The sequence below is a fragment of the Podarcis vaucheri genome (genome assembly GCF_965113315.1).
Source record: "Podarcis vaucheri genome assembly, chromosome: 5".
Lineage (NCBI taxonomy): Eukaryota > Metazoa > Chordata > Lepidosauria > Squamata > Lacertidae > Podarcis > Podarcis vaucheri.
Window position 1 is genome coordinate 71,297,316 of NC_138763.1, and position 13,538 is coordinate 71,310,853.

Below are 13,538 nucleotides of genomic sequence, written 5' to 3' on the forward strand. Positions count from 1 at the left end.
AGCGGCTTAGAAAAAGGGGGGGGAGTGGAAAAAAATTGGAACACTCACAAGACGCTTTCGTCTTGCAAAGCAAGCCCATAGGGAAAATCGTCTTGCGAAGCAGCTCAAAAACGGAAAACCCTTTCGTCTAGCGGGTTTTCCGTCTTGCGAGGCATTCGTCTTGCGGGGCACCACTGTATTAGTAAAAACAACAATACCTATATTTATATGGGTACTTGCAGAGAAGATCCATAAAAAAGCAGCTGTACCAAAAGGAATTATTGTGAAATTGGGGGCGGGTGGGATTTTTGCCCTTGCGCAGGGTGCCATATTGCCAAAATCTGCCCCTGGTTTGAGCATCTCCTGAAACTGCCTCTCCTGGGTGATTTACAGATTTCCCTTGGTCTGCAACTTGCATCTGTAATATGTAGCTGATAGACAGCTGGAAGTAAAATATATTGGCCTTTACCTGGCGCTGAGAACATCATGTGCTGTTTACTCACCTCCTTCAAGCCATTAATAAAGATGTTTAAGTACAAGCGATGGGATGCTGAGAAAGAGTGAGAGTGTCTATTCCCCAGCTGCCTGGAGCTGAAGCTGCAGGCTGCTGCACCAAGCTGTTACTGAAAAACAGGAGAAGCAGATGGAATGTAAACAGAGTGGGTGTCCTTGGCAGCAATCCATTCAATTAAGGGATGGAAAATTAGAATCGAAAACAGCAATTCTACCTACAGTTGTTACAAGGGTGGCTGGTATTAAGTTCTCCCTTCTCCCCAAAAAGGAAGGTCGTTCAGATTATCCTTTTTTGCACCAGTTTTGCTGACAGGGAAGTATGCTTTCAAGCTGATAGAGTTGCCACTTTCTTTGCTGGCAGGGTTGCTGTGCCTTTAACTGGCATGTGCCAGGCAGAAATTCATCAGGTGATGCTCCACATTAAGGTGTGCAGTGAGTGGGTGGCAAGCTCCCTTATTTAATTTTCTGCCTACGATGCTCCTCAGCCTTCTACTGTGCACAGTATTAATGATTTGTAGAAGAGACTTTACGACCTGAAAGTAGAGTCAATGCACATATTTTTGCAACCCAAGAAAATCATGCACAGACGCGCAACAGCAGCAGCACAGGAGCACAGGGTTCTTGTGAGGATAAAATGGGGAGGAGGACAACTCTGTATGTCACCTTGAGCTTCTTCAATGAAAGGTGGGATATGAAAGCAATATAAAATAATAAATAATGTCTGATTAAGGTCTTGGGAACCCATTTTAAAGGAAGATGAGTACAAATAAAGTGGTTTGCCCCCATTTTAACCAACACTGGCTCACAGCCTTCTTTTGAAAAATCCTCACCTCCTTCCAGCAGTGAGTTCAGTTAAAAAAAACAAAAAACTTTCTATATCGATGGTATATAACACCAGTCAAATTAAGTAAGATGTATAAAGTGAGTAATAAATGTTGGAAATGTAAGGAGAAAGAAGGGACATTTTATCATATGTGGTGGGAATGTAAGAAAATGAAGTGCTTCTGGGAAATGATATATAATGAGATAAAGAAAATGTTGAAATATACATTTGTTAAAAAACCAGAAGCATTCTTATTAGGAATTTTAGGTGGTGAGATAAAAAGGAAGGATCAGAAAGTATTTTTGTATGCAGTAACAGCAGCTAGAACTCTTGTGGCCCAGAAATGGAAACAAGAAGAAATGCCCACGATTGAAGAATGGAGAACGAAATTAATGGATTATGCAGAACTGGACAGATTAACAGGGAGGATTCGCAACCGACGGGACTAAAGATTCACTGAGGACTGGAATAAATTTACAGAATATATTAAAAATATTTGTGATAATGATATAACGTTTGTAAGTTTCCAAGAAGCTCTGTAAGAAGGTTTTGTAGAAATATTGTTTAAATAACATGGTAAGATAAGATATACATAGTGCAATATAAATGAAGAAATGTGAAGATATGTAATAATTATGGAAAATTATCAGACTTGCTGATGGAAGTCTAAAAGAAAAAAGACGTGTGATGAATTCTGAATGTTTAATTGTGTTATAAATTTGTTTTTATTGGAAAATTAATAAAAATTATATACAAAAAAACCAAACAACTTTCTGAGGGCCTGGCACCACAATTTTAATTTGTGACAAGGTGTGCCATTTCGATTTCCGCCCGACGTCTTGGGCCAGCCCCAAATCTCTCTCTCTCTTCCGTGTGGCGTTATTACGGCCAGTCACTCATCACCAGGCCCTTCAGATCTTTACTGAATGTGCGACAGAGTGTGACAGCTGACACTCATCAGGAAATTGCCTTGGGACCCCGTCCCTCGCTTTGCCTGGGCCTGGATGGGTGGAGGAGAAGCAGACTTCTAGCCTGCCTTTGTTAAGAGAGGAAATATAGCTGCCTTGAAGTAAGATGCAACTTCCTTGTTGGCTGAAACTCAGCGGGAGATGTATTAAGATAGGAGCAGAGAGGAAGAAAGCAGGCGAGGCCTGGGGTAGAGAGCTCCATGAAATAATCTAAACCTGACCTGGTGTGGAGAAAGGCCACAGCGCAGGCATAATCTGGCTATGATTAAAATCCGACATAGAATATAATTGGCTAGTGGTGATACGGGGAGCGGGGACCCACAACAAATTGTTGCAGCGTATCTCCAGCCCCAAACAGGAGTGCTGCTATTCAGCCTGGAACAAGAGTTATGTCTGGGGTGTTCATACTGGTCACCTTTTTTTTTTTTACCCTCCCCAAATGTTTAGCACAGTATTATATGGTGCTAAAGGGCCTAGGATTGCCCAAACCTTTTATTGCATTATAGCAGGGAGGAGAGCTGGGCATGAGACCTACCCAGTGAAAACAACAAAGAATCATAGAATTGTAGAGTTAGAAGGGGCTCCACGGGTCATCTAGTCCAACCCCCTGCAATGCAGGAATCAATCTAGCTTGGTGTGACTGGGTATCAATGTTGCCATTTCTGCCCATGCACACTCGGTTAAAGGAGAGTGTCTGCCTTAGCATTCAGGGCAAACTCAGAAGTTCCCTCTAGACCACGAGATGTTTGGGCTACTTACATGCCATCCATTTAAAGCACATCCCGAGACACCAGAGAATGCTGGGAACTGTAGTTTGCTGGGCGTACTGGGAAGTGTAGGAATAGCAATGAGAAAAACACCCTGTATCTCCTGCCCCAAACAACTCATATTTTTCCCCACAGCAAAAACTATGGTTTATTATGATGACTGAACCGCAAACCATAGCTCGCGTTCAGACTAGAGAATGAGACCAGGAGCAAGAGGACCACATCCGCCTGTGAGGGTGTTCCTGTTGGCTAAAAAATGGTTTGGCCACTGGCAGGATGATGTCCTTGTGATTTTTGTGGTATTTTGTGCAGTGCGACTTGCCATTATTTTTATTGATTATAGTTTAACAACTGATTATTGTTATAAGTGTAAATGCTTTAATTATTATACGCTGATATTTAATTTTACTGCTTACTATTAGATTATAATGGTAAAAAGGTAAAAGGTAAAGGACCCCTGGACAGTTAAGTCCAGTCAAAGGCGACAAAGACCGAGGAAGCCGGCATTTGTCCACAGAAAGCTTTCTGGGTCTTGTGGCCAGCATGACTAAACCGCTTCTGGTGCAATGGAACACCGTAAGAGAAACCAGAGAGCCACGAAAACACCATTTACCTTCCCGCCTCGGCAGTACCTATTTATCTACTTGCACTAGTGTGCTTTCAAACTGCTAGGTTGGCAGGAGCTGGGACAGAGCAACGGGAGCTCACCCTGTCGTGCAGATAAGAATCACCGACCTTCTGATCAGCAAGCCCAAGAGGCTCAGTGGTTTAGACCACAGCACCACCCGCGTCCTTCTCATTATAATGGATTGTTGTTTCAATATAAGTGGTTTATTTTAAAGTTATTGTGACTTTTTTGTATTGGATCAAATTGTTATTATTAATGTTTGACATTTTATTATGTTTTTATATGTGTTGGAAGCCGCCCAGAGTGGCTGGGGCAACACAGCCAGATGGGCAAGGCATAAATAAAATTATGATGATGATTATTCTGTCAACATCTACATTGTGGAATCCTTCCAATGGAATATCCAACTGGCTGAATATTTGGGTTTTCCAAAGGCATTTTTTTGGTGTAGTAGATCCCTGACATTTGATCTGCTGTTTGAAGCGTTGTATTCAGTTTTTTACTCTTCTGTGTGTTTTTAATACAGTTAACATGCTTATTTATAGCACCTTGACCACTTTGAAGTGGAACGGTGACTTTAGAAAACACTCTCCAAACTTCCTTAAACAACATTGCTGCCCAGAAAAAAAGAAACCCGCCTATAGCCAATGTATTGATTCCTGTGTGTTGAGTTTGCAAACACTCAGAAAAGCAGAGAGAGGAGGAAACGTCATCCAGACTGGAGTAAATTGATAGCCCGTGTTCTCCTGGTGCCAGGTTCCCTTCTGTTGATATGAACCACATGTAAGGCCTTGCGGAGTTAACTCTGCCCTTCCCGCACGGAGCCAACTTCTTGGAGAGCTGGAGGCAGCTCGGAGCGCAGCTGCGAGGAGCCCCCCCCCCTCTCCCTCCAGGCAGGAATTTGTTTGGCAGCCCTTTGCTTTTCTCACTGGAGAGGAGCTGAATCTGCTGACTGTGTGCAGTTTTCCTCTCTCTCCCCCCCCCCCCAGCCACCCTGTTGCTGCAGCTGCAGTTTAGCTTGTGCTGCTGGGTTTTCCTAAGCCATTTCCTACAACCCCCTCCGCCCCGCCCCCAACATTTCTTATCTTCGCCATGTGGGACATGAGCTACGTGCCCTCTCTGAAATCCTGAAGGGGTCTCTTCAACCCCCCTCCTTCCACAGCTGTTCTTCCCACCATAAACTCCATGCCTCTAAGGTCCCAGGGAGAAGGCATAACAGCGCCAGCTCCTGTTGCAGATGCCTGCCCAGGGACCTCTGCTCATCAAAGCCCTGATGCAACAGTTTTGCGTTTTATTTTAGCATGTGGAAAATCCACTCTGCCTTGACCTGAACCATCTGGGCTTTTTGCGTCCTTTTCCTTTTCCTGGTGTGTCCCTGTCCCCTGTCTCTGTCCGTGTGTGTGTGCGGTTTGCCAAACAAAATGTGGTGATGTGATTATGTTCTGCTTTAAGTGATAGAGTGTCTTAAGAGGCTTATGTTGTTTTAAAACCCCTTAAGATAAATGAAACTGCTAGTTATAAGGTTACAGAGCAGAACAAAGCATAAATATCAGTTGTGGGTAATAGGAGGAGGAGGAGGAGGAGTAGTAGTAATAATAATAATAATTATTGTTATATTTATTTCTATCCTGTCCTCCCCCTCCCCCAAACTGGGAATGTCAATTTATTCTTGAATTCTACTTCGCAGCCGATGATTTTAAGGTGTGACAATACAAAGAAAATCCAGGAGATGCGAGAGCGTTGCAAAATGAGTTTCCATGGGTGTTTTCATTTAAAATAACGACAGGGTGATATCAGAATCAGTGAAGTGGGGTTGTCATCAAACAGGGGTGTTCTCACCCACTTACCAGGCCAGGGCTTGTGTGTGACAGGCAGAAACTCATCTGGTGCTGCTTCTTCAAGGACTCAGATGCTGCAATGTCAGAGAAGCTGCAACACATGCATTTCTTCCTGTTGTGCAGCTGTCAAAAGACACAGGGAAGCTGCAATCAAAAGTGTTGATTGTTTTTCTGGAAGAACACTCCATCTGTCCCCTCCTGTTTCCCCAAATATATTTTTTCCCCCAAGCACACAGCCAAACCACATTCCCTTTCTTGCCATCTGGCCTACGCAGACGGGACTATGCTTGTGTCACCCCACCCAGTAAAATTATTTTGCTCTAGTGGGAATCCCCAAATTTCTTCTTCTTCTTTTCTTATTTCATATGAACCCCAGTTAGAATTTTCAGGTGCCCAAATCAACAAAAGTCTAAAGGAAGTAAGAAAATAAAAAGCTACACCTTGGAGGAGTTGTACTGACTGACATAGAATAAAGTGGGGAAAGAAGAAAAAGATAGTATGGAACATGGGGCAGTGATGTCGTAAAATAAAATACAATCCATTGAGAAACAGAGATAAGATTGTCGTCATAACCGGTGATCTACAGTCCGCAAACCACGTCTGCTAAGGTACTTGGCACCCTCAGGAAGGTTTACTGATTAAGGTAGCAAGATTTATTTGTTGCAGCATGATACCTCCTTTTATCACTCACGTAAACAAGCAGTCCTCTAGTCGCTGTCCTCCACCAGTTCAGAACTGGAATTATGCTCTGATGCAGCCTTTATAAATGTATTTTAGGTATGACTTCTTTCCCTTAGGAATGCGTGATTTCTGGGATCTCCTGATTTCTGGCAAATGGTCTAAGTTATTTATGAGCTACGTTTCACTTTCCGAAAACAATAAAACAACTAAACCCAGACACTGAGCCCCTAGCTTAGGCCAGCCTGTGTGGCTGATGGGCTCGTTTTTTGATGCCTGCTAGTGGTGCAACCAAGCCTTTCTGGCAAGCAACTTATCCTCTTCTGCCTGTTCACTATGTCCCTTATTTTCTTTGGAGCTGACCTCCCATGTCCCCCACGCGTGCATGTTCAGTGATCTGACCATGTCCCAAAATGGATCCGAACAAACTCCCTGGCACATTTCCCAGTTGGTGCGCCACTCGGAAGGCTTGTGGCCGCACATGTCCTTGCTAGATCAGGAGCAAGCTCAGCTGCCTAGGAGTGGCAGATGAGCTAAAGGCGATACTCATATTGCCTCATTGAGGAGCCACAGGCCAAAAGGCAAACAGCATAGCCCACACTGACCTCCCATCAAGCTATGGCCCTTAAGCCCAGGGGTCACCAATCATTTGGGGTCCATGAGCACATTTGCAAATTGTTGTGTGTACCACACACACCCCACAACCAAGCACAGATGACAGCCTATTACAGGGGTCAGCAAACTTTTTCAGCAGAGAGCCGGTACACTGTTCCTCAGACTTTGTGGGGGGACAGACTATTTGGGGGGGATTGAACAAATCCCTATGCCCCACAAATAACCCAGAGATGTATTTTAAATAAATGGACACAATCTACTCATGTAAAAACATGCTGATTCCTGGATTGTCCATGGGCCAGATTTAGAAGGCGATTGGGCTGGATCCTGCCCCCCGGGCCTTAGTTTGCCCACCCACAGCCTATTATATGGGCTTTGAAGCCTTATTTCAGCAGGCAGAAGGGACCCAGAGGGTGCCAGGGAAGACCTCTGCAGGCACCAACAAGTGCCAGGATGGCAACCCCTCCAGTAAGCCTATAGCTCGGGTCTCTGTTGTCTTTTTAGCCCTAAGCTTTTGCCCGTTATGAGGTTCTACCATAAGGCATATTGGCAGGATCTCCCAAGGACATGCTCTACAGGGAGCTGGCTTCAGGCACCAAGCCTGTAGGCAGACCAATTCTGCATTACAAAGTTGTCTGCAAGTGTCACATGAAGGCTGGCAGCATCAACGCCGCCATGTGGGAATTCCTTGCAGGCAACTGAAGTGCCTGGAGACAGACAGGTTGTGAATCCATAGCAGTGGCCAGAGGAGGAATGACTGCTGGGAGGAGCGCAGAGAAAAGAAACACCATGGTGCATCTGCAGCAGAACCACTGGAGACCTTCATGTGCCTCAGCCGCAACAAAACATGTCTCTCCCATATCGGTCTCTAGAGCCACAGCAAGCGCTGCAACCTCCCACTCTTCCATTTTCTCCCAAGACAAATGGATGCCAATGAACCCTATTGCCATACAACACAGCAGCTGTCAGGCTCCAGACACTACCTGGTACAGCAAATGTCCCGCAGCAGTAAGGAGGAATTGAGCAGAAGTACCTTTTCATTCATTCACGGCATCTTGGGGTCCAAGCCATTGCCTGTAGTACGACTAGCAAGGCTTTTCCATGGTTAGGAAACCTCATGAGATTTCAGAGCTCTATTATAACGCCACATTACAGTGGTAGTCCCTGTTGCTTGAGACCTGTTCTTCTATGCATAGCTTCTAAAATTGCTGCTGCAATTCTGATTTCCCCACCCCCTCCCCTGGTAAGTCTTATTGATCTCTGATTACATAAGGCTGGCCATGCATCCTGATTTTCCAGGCCGTGTCCTGGAATTTGCGTCTGAAAATGGCATCCTGGATTATTTTCAGAAATACAGGCAAATGTCCTGGAAAACTGGCAATGGGAGTTAAATTGTGCTAAAAATGCCTTTAAAAACCTCCAAAACTCAAAAATTCTTGTAGCTTTTACTAAAAAAAAGAGCTCTGTTGGAGATATGGCAACCCTAGGTATTTAAGAACATGAAAAATGGCCGGGGGGGGGGTTATTTTAAAAAAATACATTTTAAGTTCTATGGCCTCTAGGGTGGCCTTTAAGTCTGCTCCTGAACTTTCATCACCATTCCATCCGATGTACGGGTGACACCTCTGATTATGGAGTCAAATTTAAGAGTGGATTTTATGAAATCCACAAGCTCCAACCCCTGACTCCCACCAAATTTTAGGCAAACCATGCTGCTGCCCCACTCCAGACCTTTCTAATCACAAAATATAAGGGGGCTCTTTCTCCCTTGACTCTTTGCGACCAGATTTAAGCTTTGAATAGAACAGTACACGATGCTCACAGACTTGGCATTAGTTAGAGCATGGCGGTTACAGCATGGTGCTGATAACACTAAGGTTGCAGGTTCAATCCCATATGGGATAACTGCATGTTCCTGCATATTCCAAGTCTACAATTCTATGGTTCTCAGATTCTATGATTCTCATTGTCTGTGTTTCCCATGAAAACACAGAAATGGGCATTCCTACCATAAAAGATCAACACTGCAACACTGCAACTCTCCACACTCTCAATTTCTCCATCTCTCCTCTTAAAAGTGGTACCACTACGATGAGTTAATTACAACCTCAGGGTTATTGCTACAGGTGCTGGAGAGGCAGGAAAACAACCAGCAGAGATTAACATTGCAACTGGCGTAGCGTGTTGCGCAACCCACATTTTAAATGTCCCGGAACTGAGGGTGGCTGTAAACCATTGTTATCTAGCACTGAACGACCTATCAGACAGAACCTCATACTTCCCATCTGCAGAACAGGTTCGCCAGAGCAGCTTTTTTTAACTCTGACATCTCTGCTAACAAGGAAAAGGCAGGAGAAGTTTGGCTTAATGGAAGGTTGCGTAGGGGGGGGGGGAAACGTTAGTGAGGAATACCTGCTATTATTTTTGCTCACTGTATATAATTAGCAGCCAGATTGCCATCTGTCTGTGGCTGTCTGGCCAGCCACCAATCAAATTTTTCTTGTAGAATTTGTAGCATGGAATTGGAATAATGGGTAAAACTTTTGATCAATTAAATTTCTGCCTGAATAGCTTCCACTCCCAAACAATGACCCCTTCAAAACAGGACGCAGTTCTAGCAATAACCATTCATATCAGGGATAGATAAGCAACCAGTGATCTAAAAGCTGGATGTCATCCACCAAGCCGGGTGGGGGAGATGTCAGCACCCCACAGAAAAGTGTAATTCAGGTGTTTCCTGAATTCCCACACTATTTCATCGGCGAATCACATGGCCATTCTTAATCACTGTATTTAAAAAGGGGAAATTATTTAATATGCATGTGAAAATGGCCTATAAAAAAAGCAAAGTGTGGATTTAACAGTACTTCCTTTTATGTTTTTGGTGCAGTGAACAGGATCGTTTAATTGATAGGACTGTTTCCTTAACACGGGACAAGCCTTCTGTCCAAGTGGTGCTGCGGGTGATTGCAACAGATAGGAACTGTGAAGAAATAATTTGCCTGTGTCAGCACTGGGTGGTGTCAGGGAGCTGAAAGAATGAATCCCAGCAGGATAGGGACCAGCAATGGATGGGTTTCTTGGGGCAGGTCTATAGGAGGGTCAATCAGAAGGCAAAGTCTACTGCTTCCAAGCCAAGAAGTCCACCCAAAGTAGGATGGAGCAAGGATGGAACAAGGAATGGTTAGGGAAGCTGGCAGACTGACAGGAAGAAAGGGAGGGAGAGAACAGGAACAAGCAAGTTGACAGGCAGCCACCCAGAGCAAGACCAAGGAGACTAGCGTCTGGCTCACGCCCACACAAATATCTAGTTGCACCCGGAAGCATTTGAAGGCATTCTAGGTCGGTAGGAACCAACGTGCTTCCTAATCGGGGAGGACAACGCCGCCTTCTCTTCTGCAACCTGAAATGGCCCGTCACAAAGAGACACCAGCCTTTAAGTCTGCTCCTGAACTTCCATCACCATTCCATCAGATGTATGGGTGACACCTCTGATTATGGAGTCAAATTTAAGAGTGGGTTTTATGAAATCCACAAGCTCCAACCCGACTCCCACCAAATTTTAGGCAAACCATACTGCCACCCCACTCCAGACCTTTCTAATCACAAAATATAAGGGGGCTCTTTCTCCCTCGACTCTTTGCGACCAGATTTAAGCTTCGAATAGATCAGTACACAACGCTGACAAACTCGGCATAACTATGAAGCCACACTGCACCGGATATGATAAATGGAAGCTTTACTAGTAAATAATCATTCTGAACTTCATTGCTATCAAAAGCTACATCTAAAAATCAATGTGTATTTTAAGAGAACGTCCTGTGTGCTGGCATAAGCCGCAGATCTATATTGGGATCTGTTTAAATAAAGCATTCCAATGCATCTCCACGGCTTGTTTGCCTTCCACATGCATGTGTAAGTGAGTAAGTGAGTGTGCACATCAGGATTTTAAGTAACCCCTCACTCGAGCTGACACACACCACATGACTGTGAAGCCATGGATTCACATGTGGCACTACCCTGTGGGCTAAAATCCCATGCATGTTTCCTCAGACCTGAGTCTCTCAATTACCTGGGCTTGCTCCCAGGTAATTAATTGTGCATTGCCTGGCAGCCTTAGAGACAGCAAGGCTGGGGGACTCGTTGGAGAGCCTTTCAGCCTGAGCACCTGAGACAGCGCATCGAGTGCTCCCACTATGAGTGCTTTCAGATGGAGGCTTAATTTTGTAAAGGGTTGTTCAGGTGGGGGCCCCAGCCAGGTGAGGGGGTGAAGGCCTGCCCTGTCCATCTGGCAGCAGCACCGGCTAGTTGTTTCTATGACAACGCAGCCAACTCTTTAGTCATGTGAAAGGGGTGCTTAGGAGGCTTGCTAGGCCCGTTAGCTTAACAATGAGACTGGTTTGATCGCCTCAGCAGTTCCTTCTACTACAGAATCCCATCTTCCTGCTATAAAATCGCAGATGGGATCCAATCCAAAAGAAAACGGGCTGTTTCATGTGTGACAAAATTCCCATACAGAAAGAAAGCTCAGGGTTGGCAGATTGCAGACTCGAAATTTCTCTCTTGGCACAACGTGCACAGACACACACTCAGTGTTCTTTTAAATCCCCACTTGAATCGATAAACAAGGAATCAGTGGCTTCTCCCTCTCATTCCTCCCCTCCTCCTTCTGCCCCTCTCCCTCCTGTTGCAGAAGGTAGGTTGAACAGCAGGCGGGGAATGGTGGCCGATGAAATGACCTAGAGAGAGAAAAGAGGTGGAAGGAGCAATTACCACAGCTGCAGCTCCCGAGTCAGCAGGGAATTGAAAGGAACCAGTGGAGTCTTTTGAGTTGCCATCTGGCCACCTTACCCAGTCATGGATAATTGTGCACATAATGTGCTGCAAATTCTATGCATTTAGGGTCCATCCATATAGAATCCACCTTAAGATTTCTCTCCAAAACCTATTTTCTTCCCCATTGCCTGGATCTAGCTTGGAAGTGTGGAATATGGGGAAGATTGCAAGAAGGAGAGATGATGAAGAGAGGTTAATTCTTTATCTGTTCTGCCTGCAGGGATGCCCAGATTCAAGATCAATTGTGGTGCCCCTGTGGCTCCCCCTTTCCTCTCCCATGACAAAGATACAATGAAGTAGGTAATTAAGAACTTTCAACTCTTTTTTGGTCTGGATTGCCTATTGTTGTATTACCGGTGCTTCAGACCAACTTTTACAATGGAAGGACAAGCTATAAATCTTTTAAATAATAACACAGGAGTTGAATCCCATCAGTGTCATTTGGGCATGCATCTGGAATCTTAGGACCACCGCAAACATCAAGTAATTCCTAACCTGAAAAACTATTCCATATAGGATGAAATGTGCATGTGCAAATGTCACGCAATGCCAGTGAATCGAAGAATTGTAGAGCTGGAAGAGATCCTGGGGGTTCATCTAGTTCTAGCCCAACCCTCTTGAATGCAGGAATCTCAACAGTCTCCCATCCAATTTGAAACCGTACCAGACCCTGCTGAGCTTTGCAAATGTTCTTGCAGTTTTATTGCTGCACCACTAGGGGAGTCGGGACATCGATTGCTCAGTCGGCAGAACATCTGCCTTGCATGCAGAAAGCCCCAAGTTCAATCCTACGTGTGGATTCGGCATGATACCCAATCGGCAAGCGCTTTCCATGCAGGCACTTTCACATGTTTGAAAGTGAACTTCTGTCTCTTTGCTTTCCCACAGAGAGCTGGGAATGTGGGCCACCTCCCTGATCTTGCAGGAAGCCATTAAGTGGCAAATGTTCCAATAGCTGTCTCCAGCAGCTCAGCCAAAGGTCGTTCTGCTGGCACTGCGATTGTATTACATGCCCTAGGTCTTCTTATTATCCAGATTCTGAGAATCACAAACGGGGCTGTGAAATCATTCGGGGAACTCTTGGCATTCTCGATGGTATGTTTCCATTTGTACTAGGGAGGGCTGTTCCAGAAAGAAAACAACAACAACTAGGCGTTGGTGGAAATATCAGGAGGCTGACAACAGGGTCTTTCTAGGAAATTCTCAGCGCACCACTTTGCAAAATACAAATGATTTATGCCTTGCCTTGGATCCCCAATATATCTTGACAGGAGGGGTGGAGGCGGCCAAAACATTGCAATCAAAAGGAAAACTGATGGCCAGGCTCCATGCTAGCTTGAGAAATCTGTCAATGGCCGGGGGGGGGGGTTCTCCATGTAGCCTGGCCGGTTCTGTGTTTCTTCTGCCCCAGTTCAGATAACTTTCATGCATCGCTTCTGATGCATGCAGAGGGCGAGTCCTGAAACTCTTGATCGTCCCTCATTACTAGGGCAGCTCATGAAACCTGAGCACCAAGAAGCTAAATCCAGCTTCCTCCCTATGAGAGGGGCAATATGTAGAATTGCCCTTGGACTGAAAGTGAAGTACAATAGGAATTTGGGGGTGGAGAGGGGAGATGTTGATTTAGGACTGTGGGCCAAAGGCCACCCTTTATATTTCTAAGAACTGTATTTTCCAATGAGAAGAGAAAGGATGTGTTAGGCTTGGAAAGAGGCAAAGGATGTAACTGGATATTAGTCTCTCCCCCCCTCCCCCTAGCATTTTCCAGCTTTCCTCCAAACTACATTAGTATTCTTAAGATTCGGTCCATGTGATGCATTAAAGATTGGGGTGGCGATCTCATTTATCCCGCGGTGCCATTTTGAGGGTTTACTATTGTGCCAAGCGAATTCA

The 13,538-nt window shown here is 45.0% G+C and overlaps 1 long non-coding RNA gene across 1 annotated transcript in view; it reads right to left on the reverse strand.

Moving 5' to 3' along the window:
- LOC309532198 overlaps positions 1 to 13,538 on the reverse strand; it is a 38,263-nt gene that overhangs the window by 3,385 nt on the left and 21,340 nt on the right. Inside the window, exon 3 of the long non-coding RNA XR_014219641.1 lies at positions 483 to 602. This is a non-coding gene — a long non-coding RNA (uncharacterized lncRNA). The remainder of the gene's footprint in view (positions 1 to 482; positions 603 to 13,538) is intronic.